Source organism: Tachypleus tridentatus, chromosome 13 (genome assembly GCF_004210375.1).
Source record: "Tachypleus tridentatus isolate NWPU-2018 chromosome 13, ASM421037v1, whole genome shotgun sequence".
Taxonomy (NCBI): Eukaryota; Metazoa; Arthropoda; class Merostomata; order Xiphosura; family Limulidae; genus Tachypleus; species Tachypleus tridentatus.
The window spans coordinates 8,823,458-8,841,567 of NC_134837.1; the positions used below are offsets into that span (position 1 = coordinate 8,823,458).

General features: G+C 30.0%; 1 protein-coding gene and 1 long non-coding RNA gene across 3 annotated transcripts in view; one reads left to right on the forward strand and one right to left on the reverse strand.

Moving 5' to 3' along the window:
- LOC143237346 (uncharacterized) overlaps positions 1–11,989 on the forward strand; it is a 47,726-nt gene extending 35,737 nt beyond the window's left edge. The window contains exon 7 of the mRNA XM_076476496.1: positions 11,964–11,989. The gene's annotated coding sequence lies outside the window, so the exon portion shown is untranslated. The remainder of the gene's footprint in view (positions 1–11,963) is intronic.
- The window catches only part of LOC143237347 (uncharacterized), a 367,273-nt gene that overhangs the window by 89,431 nt on the left and 259,732 nt on the right, over positions 1–18,110 (reverse strand). The window lies entirely within an intron of this gene.

Genomic DNA, 18,110 nt, shown 5'->3' on the forward strand with positions numbered 1-18,110 from the left:
AGTTTGATTATAACACAATGCAACAAAATTTTTACTTTTTTCTTGTTCCTGGGCAGAAAATGTTATTTCCCAATTACTTATGTCTAAAGTAAATGGAAAAGACCTATTTCTCTCCTCAAACTTTGCTTTTGTGACTTGGGTAATGAAATTTTCAACTTTACCTTTTTTCCAGAACATTCCAGACAGATTCAGAGCTGAGTAGCTGACAGATAATTTTCAAGAACTTTGTAGAATGTTGTAGAACTTACAAGAATTTTCTAGAACTTTCCATACCAATATATATATATATACAGGGGCTAACCACTCACCACTTCAGTTTAGTTCCAGCTGCCTAAGTGAACACATTCACCTGTCTGATTTTATCAGAGATGGCATCAAGAAGCTGCAAGCATTCTCCAGACACATTCTGCTGTGTATGTGGCTACTCTATCAAGATAAGAACGAAAAAGTACTCTATAACAGCATCTGCTAAAATGTGTTAAGCCAACAAGGCATATTTCGGCATGCCTTTAGGGGGTCAAGAGAAACCCACTGCAAAAACATCTAGAAGGTAAGACAGACAATGTTTACTTACTTTAATAGTAAGATTTTATATTATACGAGTTTTAGACCTTATAAAATGTAACTAGCTTTAATATTTTAATTTCCAATAGTGCAGAAAATATCACATATGAAATACTTTGCATGAGCCTCTTACTCATTAGTTGTGGATGAAATAAATTTATTCTTCATAATAATTTTATTTTGCTCTTTTGCAGGATGTTACAGAGGGGGAAAAGAGAGCCAAGAAATTCGCTATTCCAAGAATTTGGCATGTACCCAATGACCACTCAAGCAATTGCTGCGTCTGCTTGGTGGACCCTTAGAAACGTCGGGCTGACAAGAATGCATCTGCTATCATGTATCAGGACCTTCCATCATCCATCGCCCCAATGCTACACTGCCTAAGCTCCCTGTACCCACTCCGCCAGAGAAAGCAACCATTCTCAAAAGAGAGCAACAAATCAGAAGTGGAGGTAGACGTTGAAGATTCAGATTACAATTTCAGAGGTGCAGCTGGTGAGAAAAACCCATACTTCCCCAACCAAAGAGACCTCTGTGACTTGATCAGAGATCTTGGTATAACAAATTCGAATGCCGAGACTATATTTGGGGGCTTATACGTAAAAGTGATTTACATTACAGTCGCAAATTTCGAAAAACTACTCACTTCTAAACATTTTTATTCATTTTTGTAAAACTTTAGTTTAAATACATGTAAATCTTGGTTCATATGTTGTTTTATTCAGACCTTATGTAAATGAAAATGTGTAAATTTACATTGAAATAAGGTTAATTTCTAAATTTCATTAACCAGGTCACAAAAGAAAAGTTTGTAAGGAACAATGATCATTTTCTGTACTTTTACAACATAAGCAAATAAGAAATAACACATACTATCTTGGAACAAAATTTGCGTTACATAGAATATTATATTGTAATGAGTAATATATTTATCCAAACCTCTTACTAATCAGTTTAATTGTGTAGTTTCTTTATAATGTATTGTAATTTTAATATATTTATACAATTCTCTGATTCTCTACCATTATTTATCAATCAAGTTTTACAACATAAAAACTTCTATAACTTTTACAACAGCGAAAATATTTATGGAATCGAATTTTAACATTTGTTGGTTTTTATTTTTTTTTTTTTTATTAATGACATCTAACATGGCTTAACTCCCAATTTCCTCATCTCAATACATGTTTATCATTTCAAATGCGACAACCAATACCTTTCCTCGTGGGATAATATAAGTCTAGAAACTGCCGGTGGATGAACGTTGACTTGTTGTTTTCCATCTTGTCTATCACATCACAATTATGGATGTATAAAGCAGATAGCCCTCGAATACGTGTACGTGAAACTTAGTAAACAAAGAACTATTTAATGACCAAAGACGCAATCATGATATAAAATTTAAAAGTGTGTCGGTGTTCTTTAGTACAGATGTGGTTTTAAACAAATTAATAATGTATTAAAAGTACTTTCTTTCAGAGAATGAAAATATAATGAATATCGGGGTATCTGGTGTGTGTACCGAGAAGAATCGAACCTCTGGTTTAATGATGGACATCTAAAGATGTATTGATGACTCACCAAAGGACACCATGATTATTGATACCAGAACCGCAGAAACTTCAAACATTCAACAAAAATAATCGCATACACACTCGAGTAAGTTATCTGACCTGCTTCAACATGTCCACTAGCGATATGAGACAACAAACTATTTTTCGGTTGAAATCTTTGTAAGTATTTTATTGCCATTATTTCTGGACATCGGTTATCGTATTAAGTGGTATAAAGTTTGATGAATATTTAGAAAAATAGTATTAATTAAATTAAAAAAAAATAATTTATTTGAAAAGATGTATATTGGATGTAACCATTAATTATATAAAAAGTTAATAGAGAAGTATTCTTGAAAAAGTTAATAGAGAAGTATTTTTGAAATCTTAGTCTCAGATTATTTATTTTACCTGTAAATCTTTGAGTTGGTGCCTGTGTGTTCCATACGCCCACTGAATCCTCACTAAAAATAAATAAATTGTTTAACAGATGTATTATTCGAAGGTCTAACGATCAAGCTGAATCAGCCACTATGAGGTCAGTTAAACGTTACGCAAAGTAAATATTAATACCAGAAACACAGAAACTTGAGACTATGGGTTTAAACGTTTTCTGATATAGCCCCAACTTAGGTATCGCTAGATATTTTAAATATGTAAGAAAAGTGCAACAGAGTGAAGTATGGATACAGAAGTATATAAAAATTGATGATTATATAACGAAGAGAAACACGTTAAGAAAGTTTTCGCTGAATGTTTAGACTGTAAAGAGCTGACGCTATGAGGTTCAGTAAAAGGGTTATGCAAGCCATGGGCGATGCATTAATTAAACAGAACCAGGAAGAATCTCGGTCTGTCTAACGTTACACAATCAAGCATACATAAAACAATACTCCAACCCAGCTTACAGTTATGATTATATGTATAGACTAATATCTGAAATATAGCATTAATACTTAAACTTTTATTAATGTGTGAACTACTGGTAATTTAACAGCCGTGTTAGTCCTAATGTTTATAACAGAATCAGTAGTTCACTAATATAAAAATATAACTTTTGCTGTAAATTGTCACTTTAACACGTCAGAACACCATTAATAACCCATATATCCCCATACACTTCAACACATTATGTTATCTTAGGAATTGTAAGTACATTTATCAGCTTGTATGTTGTGCTTGTTTCATGGAAATTGTGAATACTTGAATAGAATCTTGCATTAAAAACTTTACTAGTATAGGATGAATATTCTGAAACTAAACACTTGTGAAGGTGAATGTTATTCTGTAGTGTAACTGACATATTTTCTAGGTGAAGTTATTTTTGATATGCTAGGTCGGTATGGGGTGAGTATTATAATGTATTACACACGTGTAAAGGATTGGTATTTCATATGTTATACATATATATATATATATGTGATATTAAACTTTTGTAAGTGAACAATACTGCATTGAGTATCTGTGAGATATTCATTCTCTTAGAGTAAGTATTAAAGTTAGTTGGTTGTAGTCAGCATTGACGTATCGTTGTATCCGATGAATCAGATTTATGGTTCTGGAGTGTGTGAGGAATGACTATGCGATAGGTATATCTCGCATGTACATATTAACAGAATAGATTTCTGTGGTTAATTATTACAAATAATTGAATAATGTTGTTTTATAACCGTTTTATTTTATCACTTTTTATTAATTATCAGCACTATAATGGTATCACGTATTAAGACATATTTGAAACTTCTATTATTACGTAATCACAAGTATCAATTATATGTATTTTAGTAGTGTAAAAAAATTGTTTAAATCTCTTTTAGATTCACTATTTAACACAATTCTATAAAGCTAGTTACACTTAATATTAACTAATTGTATTTATATTATTATATTATCTAAATATGTTTAAACAGATAACTGTTTTATCAGGAAAAATAGCAGTCGGATTTATTATGAAAAAGAATAGCGCCCGTGGCTCAGTTACAAGTATCAAGTCTTGTAACAATAAAAATGGAGTTTCGATACCAGTGGTGAGTTTCATTGTGTAGTTTTTATTTTTGTTTAAAAGCTAGTGTACAAACAGAAAGTGGTGAACTGTTCTAATGATCATTGAAACGTTGTTGAAATGAAAGTCGGGTAACACATAACAGTGATAAAGGGTTAATTAGTATTGTTTAGTTTAAATTTCATTCAAATATACATCAGAGTTATATGTGGTAGCCGTATCTAATCTAATAGTAAAACACTAGAGGCAACTAGTTATCACCACCTACCGCCAACTCTTGGGCTACTCTTTTACCAACGAATATTGGGATTGACCGTCACTTCATAACGACCTTACGGCTAAAAGAGTAAGCATATTTCGTATGATATATTGCAAAGTATTAGCAACAAAGTCGTATTAAACAGGATATCTATAGACGTTCACACAAATGTGTGTTTTCTTAGAGCAAAGCCACATCAGGCTATCTGCTACCACACAAATACATTAAAATAATTATGAACATATAAGGCTTGTGGTTGTTTCTCTGTTTATTTATTTTGTGGAATATCAAGTGCAGTTCCAACACAAACACCACTGTTCAGCTTCAGAAACTGAAAACAGTCCTCAGTTTTTCAGTGTGATCTTTGATGTCATTCGTTCTTGTGAAAATATTTACTTTCAGATTTAGAAAAGCAAAAATCACGTCATATTGATCATTCTTGTCAATTTTTGTGTGTATGATCAGTTAAGTAACAACACCATTAAAATGAGAAAGTTTTAATTTATCATTCTCCGTGAATGACATCTTATTATACAACCAATAGATCTCAGAAGAAACTACCTTAACTAGTTTAATGATCTGTAATACACAAAGACTCATTCTTAAGATGATCTATCAAACTGTGGATAATTTTAACGTTGAGTATGCCAATCAGTTATGGTTCATCAGAACCTTTAGGGTTAGGAATGCAACTTATATGTACGTAATCTGAAAGTGTAAAGCACGAAGCCTAACTTTCAGACCTGCTGATGCACAGATGTAGATGCTAATCATTCGGCCACATGGACAATACTATAAAAAAAAAAAAAGTGAGACGGCTACAATACCTAATAATACAATACTAAACTACCACTACTTTATTTTTAAAAGTCTAAAACTCTTGGTGGAGAAAAAATGTCTGTATTTATTATTCCTTAACATAAACTCAACTGGTACATATTCAATGATCTGGATATCACAGAATATTGTTGAATATGTACCAGTTGAGTTTATGTTAAGGAATAATAAACTGACTTTACACAATGTGTAACACACAATGAAAAGTACCTGTATTACCACTAAAAACAACGTATGTACTCACTTTATTACAATAGCTTATGTATTCATTTTAGTTGGGAATGTCGCTTCACTTCTACCAAGTAAATTCCCACTCAATCTTTGGTGTGAGTTTGCAAACTATGCGCAAACTCCTGCTCGATAATAGTGTTCTACAGTGGACTGTTGTTAAAATCAAACTCAAATATAGTGTTCTTTAGTAAAGTGTTTGTAAAGTCTCACTCAAATACAGTGTTCTAATATTACGGTTAAAGTCCCTCTCAAACTAAAGTTCCTTTGGTGTACGATGGTAAAAGTCTCTCTCAAGTAAACAGTAACTAAAGTCCTTTTCAAATTACGCTGAAGAAAGTAAGTTAATAAATAATCCTGGTTTACATGACAGGGATCATTATAATGGAATAAGATTAGTAAGCCTGTCTAACTTAGAACAAATGAACCCATAGTTGTAAAAAAAAATCTAATTATATATTTACGTTTTAGAAAAACGTGCTTAACTTGTACCATGTGATAAAATGCCTGCAGAGCTCGTACCAGTCGTTAAACCATATGACTAAATAGTAACCTATTAAAGTTCTGCCAGTCGCTAAACTATACAGATATATATAAAGAAATGTGCTGAAGTTGTATCAGTCGTTAAAACGTATACATTTATATATATCTATACAAAAATTCACTAATCTCTCGGCAGTTGCTAAACCTTACGTAATGTCTCTCAGGACAGATTTTCCCACAGCTTTAAACACATAGATTAGAATTGCGTTCTTAAGGGCTACATGGTGGTCAGTGAACGGGGGGCAACAAATTGATTTTTTTTTCTTATTTTCAGTGTATGTACATGTGTATGTATTTACGTGCATATTACAAGGGACTGGGTCCATACCTTTCGTATCAGATTCTCAATAGGGTTCATGACCCAAGAAAGGTTAAGCTACACTGGACTTTCGAAAGACTGCTACTCAATATTACTCATTGCAAAGTTTTTGAACAAAGCCCTTTCTGACCAAATACTTGGATTTGACCATCACAGTTTAACAAATACAGTCCTCAAAATACATATCTTCTATTTTTATTTTTCGTCAATTTCACGTGACCCAGAAATCCTTAATCTGAACCCACTATACTTTAGTTATACCCTACCCAAGTCAAAAAGTAAAAAAAACACAAAAAAAACAGGGTTTCGTTATTTACTGTTTTAGATTGTTATGAAAATCCAAGTGTAATTTTCAGTTGATGGTCTATTTTGATTAGCTAAAGAATTGTAACTGTACTTAAAATAAATATTATCATATGTAAGAATGTACCCAGAAATGTTTCGAAGAGACAGTTCTCGTAACAATTCTCAAGCTAAGATTATGACTACAGAATGATAGTTTTAGTGTTTTCAGTTCTGGTTGTTAATATCCACGGAACTTTAAAGGTGTAAATTCCTTACTGTTAAGAACTACAGTGTTTACACACTATACAGTACTGTTATTAATATCCACGATGTTTTGATAGTTTACAATTCTTGTTAATTACTGCCACGTTTATAGAATGATAGTTCTGTTGCTATATCAATGTTGTTTTTTTACAGTGCATAGTTCTGTTGTTAATATCTATGGTGGTTTACGATTTACAGTTCTTGTTATTAATAACCTATACTCCCACAGTCACTTATAAATTATTGATTAGTCTAATAAGAAGTGATGAACGGTTATATTAGGATTTAGACCAGATTACAACCACCTATTATTCACAGTGTAGTGTTCTATTGTTAGTATCCGTTGTGTTTTTTAGTTCCTTCTAAGTATTTGATTGGTGTAATAAAACACTTTTGATGAATTCACTTTGAGTTAGCCTCCACTATAACCATCTTCTTGGAGTTATCCAACCAGAAGCTGTTTGTAAAAAGTAATTTTTATTGCTGTGATGCAGTTACAAACACCATTCAAAATGTATTAAAATTTCTACTATTTACTTGTGAGAAAGCTGCATGATTTGTCTATAAGCAAGAAGCACAGTTTGTTTACTTATACAAAATAAGTATATTTGTTAACTATATGACAAGAATAGATAGATCTGAGAAATAAAATGATATTTTATCTTTACCCAACTTATTCCATTAGTATACTCACACAGGTGCTTTAATATTGCACACTTTAAACCTCAGGACTTATTTCTACAACTCTTATTTTACCAAGTTCGATATAATAGATTCTTGAATTGCAATACTAACGTAAATCTGTTGTTACGAACGTTTGAAACGTAATTATTTAGTCCTACACAATTTATGATAAATAATTTCTTTACAAGTGTTTTTGGATAATGTGTTATGAATTAATATAACAGGAAATAACAACAAAAAATGTTGATCAAGAAGAGATTTCAGATATCAGAAGATGAATATGAAAAAAAAGAATAAAATGAAGCAAAGAAAAAATAGAACAAATACTAATCTAACAATAATAGTCATATCAGTTTGTTTGTTTCTTTTGGACTTTCTTCAAAGCTACACAAGGGATACCCTAGAGAAAATGTATTAATCACTATCCGCTGACAACTCTGGTGCTACTATTTAATAAAGAACAGTGGTATTTATCGTCACATTATAACGCCCAACTTCTAGAAGGTCGAAGAGGATCGGTATGACGGGGATTCGAACCTGCCCTTAAAAAAAATAACTCTCACAGAGTAATATTTTTGTGAGAAATAATATTAATAATTCAACCAGTTTTTCAAAACAAAGAGAACAGAAATGTTACAAGAAACATCTAAATCTCTTATAGTATTTGTTATACTAAATTAACTTTTTTGATAAAAACATAGTTTTGACGTAATAATATGTAGACCTTTCCATCACAGGTACCATTTTAGTAACCCTCAAAGGATCCGTGTCCAGCACTTCAATGTCTTTCCTTAGGTAAGGAGCACAACACACTGATGTGACCTAACCAGTGATCTATACAATAAAATTATAACCTCTTTAGATTTTATTCATTCAGTATTTCTGTAAATATATCATAAGATCCTATTTTCTTTCCCACTGAGAACAACACACTGTTTGGATGGCTTAAGATACTTACCAATCATTACACCAAAATCCTTTTCTTTCATGACACGTTTAACATTATTTCCATCCAAATAATACTTATAATTAAAACTATAATAATTCAAATATATTATCTTGCATTTATCACAATTAAAACCCATCTATGATTTATTTGACAAATTCACTTAATAATCTAAATCTTTTTATAAATCAGTAACACCCTCTTCACACCCAATAGCACTCAACACATTAATATCATGTGTAAACTTAGGTCCTTTGTCTGTGTCTTTGATGTTAATCAAAAAGAGCAATGATCCTAAGACTGAGTCCCGAGGTATATCACTTGGAATATTAATCCAGTTTGACTGAAGTCCTATGATACCAACCCTTTGCTTTCTTCCATCTTGCCACTCTTCTATACAATTCCATAATTTATCCGCCATACTTATAAAGAAAAGTTTCTTCACAAGCCTTCAACGTGGCACTTTGTCAAATGCTTTTTGTACATCCAGAGAAGCCAAATCAACACATTTACCCTAATATACGTATGCTGTGTAAAATTCAAACATGGAATTCTACCTATTTAAATCATGTCTTACAACATCATTTGTCAGGGTGTAAACGGCAATGTTTATGGTGAAAGTGTGCTTGGAATACTTTGATCATTCATTCATCTAGTACACGAAACATTTTAAAGGGCTAAATAAAAAAGGCAATGTTTAAAAATAATAGGCCTAGCAGAAATACTTTGTAAAAAGTATAATTAATTTTTTTTATAATGTTTCAGATCGGTATGCTACAAAAGAAACAAAAATGAAGCGTTACGTATGTCTTCTGATCAATTCGTCTGTGACTGAAGTGAGTATTACATTACAATTTGTATTTGTTTAACACAGTGGTAAAGAATGTTATTTTGACTGAGAATTATAATATTGGAGATGTTTTAGACACGCGTAAAATTTGTTTGGGTTGGTTTCTTATGACTTTTGAGCGAAGCTACATAATGGCTACTTTTGATGCGCGTTCTTTATGTAGCAGTTACAGATTATATTTATACTGTATCATGAATGTTCTGATAATATTTGTATTATATCATGCACGTGGTGATGATATTTGTACAATATTGTACTTCTAGTTACTATAGCAGTACTTTATAGCTTCTGTTGTGATTATTCTTGTGTATCCTTTATTTCTCATACATTTTTGCACGTTTTAAGAAAGATTGTATTAATATGGTATTATTGATATGGATTATACGTAATCTCTTTATGTATAAAACTCGTTTAAGTATTTTCTGAATTCATTATTTAGCACGATCCTAAAGTGGTAATTATCCTTAACATAAAACAATTAGTTCTGTATTAGTATCTTATACAGACATGTTTGAGTAAAAAGAAATGTGAAAATAAATTATTTCCAGAACTATTTTATCAACGAAATATATGTTTATTTTTCAGATTATACGACATTTTGTTCTCGCAAAATATCAATTGTATAACATTTTTTTCATGTTTGTTGCAAATCTCTTACAACTCAATAACTGTAACAAATAAGTCATCCATTGTTGTTAGTGACACTGTTCATTTCTATTTATACGTCAGAGAAAATTATAGAACTCTGTCAGAACCAGACTGCCCCGGGTTTATCAAATGTAGAATTTCTGAACAAATTCTGTTACAACTTAGCTTCCAGATACCAGGTAAATCTACTCATAAGAATTAACAGATTATTTTCTAGACAATGTTTACTCAAGCATTACTAGTTTGTTTTAAAATATTTTTCAAAATAATTTCAATTTTTTCTTTTCTGAATAAGCGTTCTAGTAATACGCTGTTTGTTTATTTCCCACAGTAGTTTTCAAGTACTGTTCAAAAATTTTTTAAGAGGAAATATCATAGTACCTTTGGATGAATAGCCCATTATGCATGTTTGCGCTTATAAAACAATAATAAAGATAATACGATATTACCATTTGTTTTGTTTGTGGTTTGTATAAGTACAAAGTGTTTCTTGTGGCGCAAGTTGTCCGATAAACGTTTTTTTTTTTTTTTTAATCTTGTGAAATGAAGGTACATAACTCAAATTATACTAACAAAGCTCATGCTGCAGTTTCGATGAACTTAGATTAACAAAGCTGGGTGAATGATAGCAAATAACGGTCAGGAAAATTTTTTTGAACTCTATGTTTAAAAATGTACTGGTATAGTTTAAACTCGAATTCACTTACCTTTATAAAATTTTATTCCCAAGAAAAATTGGAGGCTGTTCAACGTTATAGGTAAATTCAGAATTGGGTTTTACGAAAGTAGATCGTATAATGATTATATTGTTACTGATTATAGTTTAGAAGTATATATTAACACTAATAAACTTATGGTAAAGATGTTTAATGTAACCGTTTATATAAAAGACAACAAATTTTACCCTTTTTCTTGAATTTTATTTCAGTTTCATATTTGTTTAGAGAAAGATTCGGTAAGTGCTGTAATTTATTTTTATGTTACTTAAAGCAGTAAAGACGTGTAAACCGAAAAATTCATAATAATATTTCATAATCTATGGTATGTAAGAATGGATTAATGATTTAACTCTGTTTATATTTGAACCTTTTTTCTAATTTAGTTTTATATACCAGGTTGAAATTTAATGCTCAGTGTCATGGTTTCCGTAATATGTTAAACGTATTTTCGTATCACGTAAATTATATAAATCAATATGAATTCCAAACATAAAATGAATAGTTTCGACAAAGAGTAATTCCATTTTTTATCCAGCACACAGATAGAAGTTTTGGTTCAACTCTATACTTCGTAAGTTTATTTTATTATATATACTGTGAATTACGTAAAGTAAAACAAAATGTTACTTTATTATAACGAAAAACAAGCCGAAAAAAAATAACACTGCTATTATTAACTATTAACTCTCAACTATAATAAACATATCAAAATTAATCTCATAATAAGGGTAATTATTATATTTTATTATTATTTTTTGTACTGAATATAACTATTTAATCTCTAAAATTTATTGGAACGATTTTTTATATAAAATTAAACTTTATCAGATTTATTTTGTTCTGTCTTATAGTTTTGCCTCTGTAATAATTTAAAATATATATATTTATATACATAATTGTTTTTTTAATGATGCTTACACTTGACATCAAAATATATATGTAAGTGTTCACGATTGCTGTTTTTGTTTCTATAAGTGTTTGAAATTTGTTTTAACAAATATTTATTATTTGTTGAACACAGAACTGTTTAAAGCAGAATCTCTTTATTTCGGATTCGAGATATATGGTAAGAAACAATTGTATAATTCAGATCTAATAATTGTACTATTGTTTATTTTATGGTTAAGAAATGTTCTGAAGTTTACTGTAGTAAAACCTAAAGTGTTCTTTAAAAACCAAGTGCAAATACTTGTTTTATTTGAATTAAACTTCCGTGGGTCGGTGACTAATTGTTTTTTTTTTTTCACTATTTGTATTTCCAGGTTAGCGGAATGAATGAATAACACAGCTATTCTTTCACGAAGAAAACAAAGAAAAACTTCCATGTTTTTGTCAACTTTTAATGTCTTCTGTTCTAATTAGTAAAAAATAAACCAAGAAATAACCATCCTTTTATTTTTTCTTTCTATATTTTTAATCAGATGTTGTTTTTTCTTACATTTGTTTATCTCTTTAATTATCCAATAAATTATTGTAGCATCTTAAATGCTCTCATTTTCTGTGTGCCTTGTTTAACTGACAGAGTGGAAATATAAAACCCTTTGATATTCGTGTAATTTGATGTATTGTTTTATGTTGCACCTAAGAAAAGGTGGTACAGAGATACAATTTCTTATGTTTTCACGATGCATTTTCTATTTTCTAAAATACTTAAAATTAAATTAATATTTATTTACATTTAAATCAGTATTCATTCAGCTTGTAACAATATTAGTATTGAAATTTTGAAAGACTCATAAAGGGCGTTCTTCAGCATGAAGTTTGTTCGTCAGTAACATAAAACCATTATCGGGTTGTTCTTTATTGAAAAACAAACAAACTGTATTTACAATCGTGGAATTTGGTGTATTGTTTTATGTTGCATTAAAAAAAGAGAAACAGAGAAACAGTGGTGAATATTGTGGCTAAGAAAGTAACATATTATCATCAGCATATTTATGTTATTCAAGACTTTTTATACTTTCGTATTTATTTAGAATTAAACACGTGTAACTGATATATTAATATCAAATAATTTATTGAAAGACTTGCTTGTATTATAAAAATATGCATATCATGTGAACTTTGAGAACACATTCAAAATAATTTAACTAGGATACTTAGATTATTTCTTACGAGATGAACTTTAATAACAGAAACAACTGAAGTAATGAACGATCACAGTGATTCTTGTTATCTATTGTTATTCTATCTGTATTATGATTGGTCAGATAGTTATAGGAACAAAAATAGTTTAAATCAAGAGATGGTGTGAAAAGTGACAAAAATTAAGTAACATTGCTGTTTATTTTCATTGCTACATAACCAGTGTAAGGTTTTTACCGATTAACATGTAAAATAGTTTAACTTTCTAACTGACAAATACGTCTCCACGACTTCTCACGTTATTGAAATGATAAGTCGGACAAGGCTGTTATTGAGCACAGAAGGCTATGTGCGCTCTGCCAGGTTACAACCACCTTACTTTCACAGTGTACAATTCTTTTGTTAATATCCATAGCGTTTTTTCAATTCCTTATAAGTAATTGGATTGTCTAGTAAAACACTACAAATAAATTCACTTGGAGTCGGTCTCTACCATAACCACTTTCTTCGAGTCATCCAGCCAGAAGCTGCTTGTCAAGGGTTATTTCTTGTTGCTATGATACAGTCAAGAACATCATTAAAACGTACTAAAATTACGATTATTTACTTGTATGAAAGTTACATTATTTCTATATGGTTACTGTAGCAAGATATAAAGCAAGAAGCACATTTGTTTACTACCACGAAATAAGTATATTTGTTAATTTCATGACTAGAAAAGATAGAGTGATTCAAAATCAAGAATGATATTTATTTTTACCCAAAGTATGCCAATACTATAAACTTACATGATCATCAATACAATAAACTTTAAACCTTAGGTCTCATTTATACAATGCTTGTTTTAACCAATTTGTCGAAGTAGATTCTTGAACTAGATGTGATTAAAAATATGTACATTTCTTATATTAATTGTTATACTATGAATTTTTTGATAAAAAGATAGTTTTGATGTTATTATATAACAACCCTTCCATCCATGGTACCATATTAGTAACCCTTTACTGAACCATTTACAAAAAACTAATATCTTTGCTGTTGTAAGGAGCACAACATTCCGTATATGGCCTAACCAATGAATTTCACAATAAAATTGTAACCTCTTTAGACTTCTATTGATTCACTATTTTTGTTGGTATAACCTAAAATCCTACATTCCCTACCACTAAGAACAGCACACTATTTGTATGGCTCAAGAGACTGATCAACCATTACATCAAAATTCTTTTCTTTCTTATAAGAATATATCCATCCAAATCATACTTGTAACTAAAAATATTATAATTCAGATACATTATCTTGGATTTATCACAATTAAAACCCATATACCATTTATTTGTCCCACTCACTTAATGATCTAGATCTTGTTGTGATTCAGCAGCATCCTCTTCACACCCAGTAACACTCAAGACTTTAATATCATGTGCAAATTTAAGTAATTCATTTACCCTTCCTTCATTTGCCTCATTAGTGTTAATCAAAAAGAGCAATGGTCCTAAGACTGAGTCCTGAGGTATATCACTTGTAATATTAATCGAGTTTGACTGAACGCCATCTTGTCACTCTTCTATACAATTCCATTATTTATCACCCACACTTAGAGAGACAAGTTTTTTCACAAGCCTTTAAAGTGGTACCTTGTCAAATGTTTTCTATACATCCAGAGAAACCAAATCATCAGCACAGTTACACTAATATACGTATGCAGTGAAAATTTCAAACATTAAACTCTATCTACATAAACCATGTTCCACAACTTCAACTGTTATGGTGTGAACGGCAATGGATATAGCAAAAGTGTGCTTGAAATACTTCGATCATTTATTCTTTTAATACATGATAATTTCTAAAGGACTAAAAGAACGAAATGTTTAAAAATAAACCCTAAAACTAATATTTTGTAAAAAAAGTATAATTAAAAATTTAATATGTTTCAGATCAGAATGTTGCAAAAGAAACAACAGTGAAGCTTTACGAATGTATTCTGAACAGTTCACCTCTGACTGAAGTGAGTTTAATATTAATATTTGTTTGATTTGGTTTATTATGAATTTTTACCAAAGCTATACGAAGGCTACCTTCGTTGGCTACTTGATATAGCAGTTAGAAATTATAGGTAAGGCAGCTAGTAAACACTTCACCACGACTGTACTGATTATATTTATACTGTAACATGCATGTGCTGATGATATTTGAACTATATTATATTTGTAGTTACTATAGCAGTACTTCAATGCTTCTGTTGTGGTTATACAAGTGTATTGTAATCCAGGTGACAAATAATTGAATACTGTTGTAGTATAAATGTATTTTCTTTTGCTTCTTATGTATTTTTGTCACGTATTAAGAAAGATTGTTTAATACGGTATTATAGTTAACGAGTACACGTGTTTTGTTAATTTTTATAAATGTCTTCTGAATTTATTATTTAGCACGATCCTAAAGTGGTAATTGTTCTTAATATAAAACAATTCTTTTGGTATTATTATTTTACATACATATATTTGAATATGTAAATGTGAAAAATGGAATATTTCAGAACTGTTTTATCAACGATATCAAGGCTATTTGTCAGGTTATAAAATATTTTACCTTGCAAAATATCAAATAACATACATATTTTTACACGGTTATGGAAAATCTCTAGCAGCGCAATAAGTATAAGAAATAAGTAATCCTTTGTTTTTGTGACACTGTTTATTTCTGTTTATCCGTCAGAGAAACGTTACTCAACTATGCCAGAACCAGACCACTACGAGTTTAACAAATGTAGAATTTCTAAACAAAATCTGTAACAACGAGACTACCAGATTCCAGGTAAATCTATAGATACGAATTAACAGAATACTTTCAAGTTAGTTTTATTCAAGAGTTACCAGTTTTGTTTTAAGTATATTTTTCAAAATAATTTCAAAATTTTCTCTTTTCTGAATAAGTGTTTTAATAATACGTTTGCTTATTATTTGCCACGATTGTTTTCCTTGGACTGTTGAAAAAAATTTGATCAGAAAATATGTTAGAACCTTTGTGGGAATGGTTTATTATGAATATTCGCACTAATGAAACAACAACAAACACAATACGATAGTATTCTTTGTTTTCGGACCTTGTTTATAGTTTGTATCAATACAAAATGTTTTTTGTGGCGCAAGTTGTTCGATAAACGTTTTTTATCTTGTGAAATGAAAGTATATAAACCAAATTACACTTAACAAAGCTCATGCCATAGGTAACTTAGAACTATAGTTTCAAGTAATCTACAAAGCAAAGTGAATGATAGGAAGTTTTGGTCAGTAAAGATTCGTATATATCTTTAAATTTAAAAAAAAAAAACATACTGATGTACTCACCCTTATAACCTTTTATTCCCAAGAGAAATTGGAGGTTATTCAACATTAGAGATAAACTTAGAATTGGGTTTTACGAAAGTGGATCTTACAATGATTGTACTGTTACTGATTATACTTTAGAAAAAATGTGTTAACACAAATAAACTTGCGATAAAATAAAAGACAACGAAATATTTTTGAACAAATCTTACCCTTTTTCTTCATTTTTTTTTCAGTTTGAAATTTGTGTAGAATATGACCTGGTGAGTGTTGTAATTTAATTTTACGTTACATAAAACAGTAAGGACGGGTAAACACAATGTTCATAATAATGTTAGATAATTTGTGGGATGAACGATTGATTGAATAATTTGATTATCTTTATTTTTCAAAAGTTTTTACCAATTCACTTTTGCATGTCAGGTCGAAACTTCGTTCTCAGATTAAAGGTGTAATCGTTCCCTAATGTTGAACATATTTTCGTAACACGTAAATTATACAAATCAATATTATTTATAAACGTTAAATCAACAGTTTCTACAAAGAGTAATTCCATTTTTACATCCAGTACTCAGATAGAGGTTCTATATTGGTAAATTTAGTTCATTAGATATACATATATCTATATGTACGGAAACAATATTATTATTAACAGTTAGGTAAAATAAAACAAAATGTTAGTTTATTATAAAGAAAAACAAGCCGAAACTACAATAAAAAACGCTGCTATTATTAACTATTAACTATAAACTATAATAAATATGTGAAAATAAATCATATAATAAGGATGGTTATTATATCTTTTGTTCTGGTTATAATTATCTAATCTCTGAAATTTATTGGAACGATTTTTTAATACAAAAATAAACTTTATAAATTCTATTTTGCTCGCTCTTGTAGTTTTATCTAAGTAATAATTCATCATTTGACTTATAAAAATGTATACACTTAATATTGTTTTTTTTTTAAATAATGCTTATACTTGACATGACAATGTACATCTAAGTGTTTGTTATTGTTTTTTTGTTTCTATAAATAATTTAACTTTGTTTTAACAAACGTGTCAATATTTCATTTTCTATTTTATGAATACAGAACTGTTTAAAGCAGAACCCATAAACCGATTACTCTGGCTTCAAGATTGGTGGTAAGAAACAATTGTATAATTCAGATCAAATAATTGTATTGTTGTTTACTCTGTGGTTAAGAAATTTCAACATTAAATTTCGTTTGTTCCAATTAGTAAAAAATAACACATTCATTTTAATATCCTCTTTCCATATTATTGATCAGATAGTTTTTTTCATATTTTGTTTATCTCTTTAGTCATCCAATAAATTATTTCAGCATCTTCACTTTCTGCGTACCTTGTTTAACCGGTAGAATGGAAACATAAAACCTTTTGATATTCATGGAATTTAATACATTCTTTTATGTTGAATATAAGAGGTGGAGATAAAATTCCCTGATGTTTATATGTTGCATTTTCTAAAATACGTAAAATTAAATTAGTAATTGTTAATCAAATTTCATAGTACAAATAATAATAAGAAACTTCAAGAAAACTTGTTACAGTACTGGCATTTAAATGTTGAGTAACCGGAAGAGGACGTTCTTCAATATGAAATTTGTACGTCAGCACCTTCAAACCATTATTGGGTTGTTCTTTATTTTAAAAACAGTGTTTACTAACAGCTAAAATGTAATATACATAAGAGAATCCAGTTTGAACATTTTGTATAGTATGTTTGTTAGGCCCGGCGTGCGACTCGTAATCTGAGGGTCGCGGGTTCGCATCCCCTTCGCGCCAAACATGCTCGCCCTTTCAGCCGTGGGGGAGTTATAATGTTACGATCAAACCCACTATTCTTTGGTAAAAGAGTAGCACAAGAGTTGGCGGTGGGTGGTGATGACTACCTGCCTTCCCTCTAGTGCTACACTGCTAAATTAGGGACGGCTAGCACAGATAGCGCTCGAGTAGTTTTGTGCGAAATT